At 42.9% G+C, this 6670-nt stretch overlaps 1 long non-coding RNA gene and 1 pseudogene across 1 annotated transcript; both read right to left on the bottom strand.

Moving 5' to 3' along the window:
- Positions 1 to 204: 204 nt before the first annotated feature.
- The window catches only part of LOC118750828, an 8742-nt pseudogene continuing 2276 nt past the window's right edge, over positions 205 to 6670 (bottom strand).
- On the bottom strand, positions 6279 to 6658 carry LOC118750832. Its single transcript, XR_004994438.1, has 2 exons — positions 6506 to 6658; positions 6279 to 6449 (listed from the first exon to the last, which is right to left on the bottom strand). It is a non-coding gene; the product is annotated as an uncharacterized LOC118750832 (long non-coding RNA).

Consider the following 6670-nt stretch of genomic DNA (forward strand, 5'->3'; position numbering starts at 1 on the left):
TTAGAGGTTTTATGAATGTACAAAATTGATTATTATTCTATACATGCGAAGTTGGAACGAATTTAATTCACCGCTGGGAGATGACGGAGACATGAAAACCATGAAGTTAATAATATTATCAATTCGCCCGCAATCGGTAACTTCACATATCAGGAGTCGATTGTCTCAACCTTCATAAGCACTCTCATAAGCGCATAGCGTACCCATCCTTCAGGTCAACTGGGTTTTGACTAACTGATTTGATTGATTTGCTAATAGGGGTTCCAATGAATGGTGTGTGTTGTAGGTTTGCGCGCGGGAGATAAGATAATGACAGAAATTCTAATGTATTTAATCACATTACCGATCCTCTTCCACACACACATACACATTCAACCCAAACACCGTGAGGGTATTCATACCAAAATTTGCTACAACACTACATTTATCAAGTCAATTTTCGCTTCACTTGTGCTACTCTTTGACAAGTATTACGTTCGTTCTATAATCTAATCTGATTACCGAATAAAATTGCGTTAGTTGTACGGCTATTAAAAGTTTACTTTGTCATCTTACTTTCTACCGCCTCGCTGCAATCCTGCCAGCCTACCACCAACCGTCTTCACTGCAGTTTTTACTGCTCCATTTTGTAGCTCACCGTCGACACCTTTCGGCGTATTATCGAATGTTGAGCTACGTATCAGCGTTTGCTTCTTTTGCATTTGTTGTTGCTGCTGCGTCGTTCGTTGACCCACTGTAGTCTTGGGCGCACTTAGTGCCGGCGACGACTTCGTTTGCTGCGACTTCAGTTTACTCACCACTGCAGCAGAGCCACGTGCTGCGCTGACGCGCGGCGCCTTCTGCTGGTCTTGCCGTATGCTTTTTGCGTCATTTACGCGCTTCCAAATATTGGCGATGCGACTTTGCGCTTGATTGATTTTTGCCACTGCATTTTTTGTAGCATGCGCTGCAGCTGTTGTGGCGGTATCACGGCTGTTGAGATTTGAATTGCTGCGCGTAGGAAGCGTCGTTGCCGATACGCGTGTAATGCGCGCTGCGCTGCTGGTGACACGTATGGCCGCATTGCTGTTGGAGCGCTGGGGCATGGCGCCGCTTGTAACTGCACTAGCTGTTGCGATTACTTTACGGTGTTTTGGTGAGCCTGATTTCGCAGCAATCGGTATTTTACGGCTGCTGGCTGCCGGGGTTGATTTTGAAGTAGTCACGGGGGCGGTACACTTTGTTGGCAGCTTTGAACTGCGTTGCGGGCTGCCGCCAGTTGTAGTTGTAGTGGTTGCAGTTGACGGTAAAGTCGCTTTCACATCTGACACAACAACTGGAACTTGGCACGTTGCAATCGTCGGTTCGTCCTGCACAAATGTGCCTTGTCGTTCGAGTGAATGTTGTATCCTTCGCGCTACCGCTATTGTGGGTCTGCAATTTCTTCGGCGTTGTTAACCGCGTTCCAGTTGCATCGGAAGTATTTACATTGGTGTCGCGTTTGCGGCACGCATTTGGCAGCGCTGTTGCGGTTGGAGTCAAAGTTTTATGGGTGGCAACACGCGTTTGTGGCGACATGTTGCGTTGATATTGTATGCTATAGGGTGAAATGTAAGCTGGTTTCTTACGACCACGCACCGCTTTCTGCTTATCATCTGGCACATCTTCGGTCCCAGCTAGCTCAATTGGATTGGCAATACGTGCGCGTGCCAGCGGCTTAGCCACCGACTGCTCCTCCGATTCACTATCATCAGAAGTGTACTCCTCGCTCTGGTCATCATAATTTTCAGCGATGCCATATGCTTCATGTTGGTCATGACAAGACTCGGTTTCGGAATTTTGATCGCATTCAATACTAGTACAATCACCACCATCTGGAGCACCTCTCACCTCTGCCGCTTCTGATTCTGTCGCGCCGTTGGATGTGCTAATAGGCATATTTATGAATTTAAACTTTTGCGTTATTGCGCGTAGTGAAGAAATATTTTCCGAGGGGCTGTCGTCGGTGGAAGTTAGAGAATACGGTCCGGCCGATTCTTCCGCGATGCGACGAATTCCCCATCCATCCTTCAGGTCAACTGGGTTTTGACGTGCAAGGATGGGGTGCTTAATTGCGTGAATGGTATCCGTGACATATTTCTAACGGAAGCTGAAAGTAGAAGGTGAAAAATATTCAATTAAAATATTGTTGACAAAAATACACTACTTACCGTCTCGTGTCATTCAGGAAATGCTTGACTTAGGCTGCAATTCGATGAATGAAATGTCAACAATGATCGTAAATTTACGCTATGTGAAAGCAACACCGCCTCAGTGTGGCACAGGGTATCACAAAAAAAAAAAAAATAAATAAATAAAAATAAAAAAAAATCAAGACTCCTCCACTTCAACAACCACGACTGAAAACGGAAAGGTCGCGCTATATGCAAAGTAAAGTTTATTTTATAAAAAGCATGATTGTTGTATTTTATTCGGAAAACCTCAATTCGAGCTCATCCCCATTGAAAGAACGCATTAAGTGTTGTTTTCGAAACCTCGATAACTTTATTGAAACTTTGTTAACTAATTTGTAAATTTGTGTCATTTCTTCGCTCTCTAAAAGGACTATGGATTCGGGTTCACAAAGAATCCTGTACAATATATATATATATATATATATATATATATATATATATATACATATATATATACACTTATTTTAATGCGACTTTGTACGATAGCGCCCCCACGCAACTGATGAGCTTTGCTTCTAAATTGTTTTTGTTACATATGTTCGGCACCGAATATCGAAAGTCCCGGATACCTTTAAAATCGGTACCGAGTAGGTATGAGTACTCATATGTGTTGACTCATCAAATCTCGAATGTAAGAACGTAAGTTCAATTTACGCTCTTGGTTGACAGCGCAGCCAGGGTTAGGACTCCCCTACGATCGGTAAACTGAAAATCTACTACGCAACTCGATACCGGCGAACTCCTTAGATTTGCTCGGGACAAAGCAAAGCTTATTAAATATGCATTTCCTTTTAATAAAATCATGAGTTAATCAATTTTGAAGTGCCCTCCAACTTAGGAATATCAAAATAAATCATTAAGTTGTGATACTACCAAGCACATTCATAAGCACTAGCGGTTGAACCGATTCAGCGAAGTCCCGCACCATGCGAACAAATAATGAAATGGTTTATTCTTTCGGGTGGGAGGCCAAGGTAAACACACTATAGTCATTCTCTCACCTAGTGTACGATATAAGCGAATTATTATTCAGCCACTATACACTGCAGGGCATGGAATTAGTCCTCAAAAAATAAAAAAATAAAAATAATAATAATAAAGTAAAATAAAAATAGTAATAAGAAATGTAAATCATTAGCAACTAAATATGCGTATGTATATATGTATAACTTGCCACCCAGCTAAGGTTTTAAAATACACAATGAACCATAATTGTGCATACGGCGATAAAAAGGGGGTTTAACTTTACAGAATGCCTCGCTTCACGGCCACCCGCACTAAGACCGAAAAACGTGTCGATCATTTTAAGATTCCTTGTCGGTTGTGCGGTAACAACCACGGAGTACGACTCTGCCCCATATACCGAGGGAAATCCGCAGAGGAAAGGTTGCGGGCGATTTTGATACATCGGTACTGTCCCAACTGTTTGTCGCCATTCCATCGGATAGAAATATGTGGAAGCAATGACCGATGCCACCGCTGCGACGAAAAGCACCATACCTCCCTGCATATTGAAGACTACGGCGATCCAAGGGAAACGACGGAAAATCACCCCGATAACGACGGCGGCTCTGACGGAGCGATTTCGCTCTACGTTTCCGACCAAACGACGTCATGGGCGAAGCAGGTAGAGGTGGAAAGACGGGAAGAGATAATCCCTTCACCACCAGACGGCGGCTTGAAAACCCGCAAGATTCGACCGCCGCTACAGCACGAACTTGAAGCAGATAGTCCCATGCCAGCAGTGCTCACACACACACAGCCAACGGGCGGTCAACGAAATGACGCGGAAACTAGTCCTTTTCGCTCATATCGGCGCGGAACCAATTCTGGCCACCGAGATGACGCGGAAACTCGTCCTTTTCGCTCATTTTGGCGCAAGCGTAATTGCAGCCAGCGTGATGGCGCGGAAACTCGTCCTCTTCGCTCGTCGCGTTGGCAAGCAATAAGGGCCGCACGACACCGACGTGGCGACCGTTCCTCCCTCACCATCCAACGCATTCCATCGGGTGGATTCCGGACAGGCAAGTTAAAAACAATCGCGGTTCCAGCACCAATAATGCGCTCATTCGTAGCCATCGCCCCAACCGCAATTGTACGGATCGAGTCAGGCGGCCGACTTCATCTGGTGCGGGCGTTGATTGACTCTTGCGCCCCCAGCAGTACCATCGACAGGGACCTAGCACGGGAGCTTCAGCTCGAAGTCAGCAACGCCCGCGCGAAAACATGTTCCCTCGTGCTGCGAGGAAAGTACGGGGTCGCGGAACGAGTAATTACTCAGGCCAGGCTAGTTACGCGATACAACCGACTCAGCCCCGCGGCTAACATCGACCCAACGATAGCGACGCCGTTTCAATTTATGCGTCTGGCGGATCCACAGTTCTATCGGGCCACCCCCACTCGACTAACACTTGGCGCTGATGTGTACGCCCAGGTCATGGTATGTGGCACTCCGCCAACAACGATCGGCGGTTTACTGGCGCAAGCTTCCATGTTCGGGCTGATTATATCAGGAGCTCACCAAATGTGACAAAACAGTTAAAATTTTATATTTAGTATTCATGAATACATACCGAATTTAAATAAAAGTGCAATGAAATGATCAACCACACCTTTTTTTCCTTATTAGCTTTTTCTTCCATTTTTCCCCGTAGCTAGAGATTGCAAGGAGGACCGGAGAACGTGCGGACTAGATCCCCGGGCAAGGACCAATCTGCGGCAGAATTCACAAAGTTAAAGAACATAATTTACAATGTAAATAAATGTAAATGTAAGGTGTGGTGGCTGAACCATCTTTGAAACGTTGCTTATAGCAAGGGGGCCGGTATGTTTAGGCCTCCACGCTAAATCAAATACTTAAAGTAAATTATCGGGTGTACCACCCTAATGTTAATTTAACAGATGCACACACATACACATTCGTATGTGAAACAAGACAAAAAGAAAAACTGCACTTTTCCTGTCAGTGCACTTTCGTTAAATTTCCCCTGAAAACGGAACTCTTCAAACCGTTTAGAGGGTTCGACTTCAGTTTCTAACTTTTTAAACTTTCTATTGGATTTCAATCACCAGCGATTACGGACGTTCCGCCACCACACCACTTCATAATCAAGGTAATATTGTAAGCCCCCTTGAATTTTAATATACCTATTAAATAAACCGTCAAACTTAATTGTATTTCAAACTAAAACCTGGTGCTTTTGTTTTCTTATTTTTCCAATAAAAAACACTGGTGCACTTATCGAGTCTATACCCATTAAGTCGCCAGGGTTTTTCATGGTCCTTCGAGCCAGGAACTATAATTAACCAGAGCAAAGCAAATACAGTCCACTGCAGCTAAACAAAGGCGCCATTCTTTGAATATACCAGCGGTCAAGGGTCACTAGCGGTCTCCAGATTATTACATCTGCGCATACAACCGTCCGCCAGCATCAACTGGAGAATTGCCACAAACACCAGCGTGAAGTTACAATAAGTCGGGAACGTACCACATCAGTAGACAACACCCAAATTAAGCACCAGCACCACATTAAAAAACATTCAGGAGTTTTAAAGGTATGTGGTTGACATTTCAAATTTCTTGCACATTCTCGTATACGTAATACGGCAAATATTTAAAATACCAAAAACCTGCGCATATCCAAAATTATCGCGAGTGATCTTGTGGAAATCATCAGTGCATTGATATCACTTTTTGTGTTCTTTCGCACTTAATTAGTAAATAACGTTGTGAACAAATATCTGCAGCAATACACAAGTGTGGGTTAGAGTAGATTTTTCTGTGCTTAACACCACCTCAGTTGTTAGTGTAACCTTAATTTATAGCGAGCACACTTTTTACAAGTTTTTTTTTTTGTTTTTTTTATTATATTTAGTTTCGTGTTTTCAAAATCACTTATTCAAATTTGCAAAACATCGATTTTATTATTTTTCACATCGAGTTTGCTTTCAATATTTTCAAACAATCGTGTTGCAAGCATTTGTTAATTGGTCAAATCATCGGCACTAACAACAATTCACTGAGTTGAGGATACATAACCTCACTTGTGACTGCACTTGTTACACACATTTGGTTTCACATTGGGACACTTTTTAACTTCTGCAATTCTGCATCCACAAGATCACTTTGAACGATTAATCAACAAAAATAATATCTGCGTAGCACAGTTGAATTATTTCACATTTATACACAAATATTTCGCTGAGAGTTGGGTGGCGAGTATCAGTTCCTGTAATCTTAGAAGTTTTTCATTAGTGTACGCGAGTATACATAAATACATATATTTACATACATATATTACGCTTGATATTTAATAAATAATTTGATATCCGTGCGAAATTGCACCTAAATTGCGGTGTTAACTTATTTGATTGTGGTGGTTTATTCGCTTAAAACTTTGGGAAAGTTATAATTTTCGAAGTGCTCTCGTAACTTATTTTCATTAGGATCTTAAAAA

The sequence above is a fragment of the Rhagoletis pomonella genome, unplaced genomic scaffold, assembly GCF_013731165.1.
Source record: "Rhagoletis pomonella isolate Grant_MI unplaced genomic scaffold, Rhpom_1.0 Rhpom_scaffold_00416, whole genome shotgun sequence".
Lineage (NCBI taxonomy): Eukaryota > Metazoa > Arthropoda > Insecta > Diptera > Tephritidae > Rhagoletis > Rhagoletis pomonella.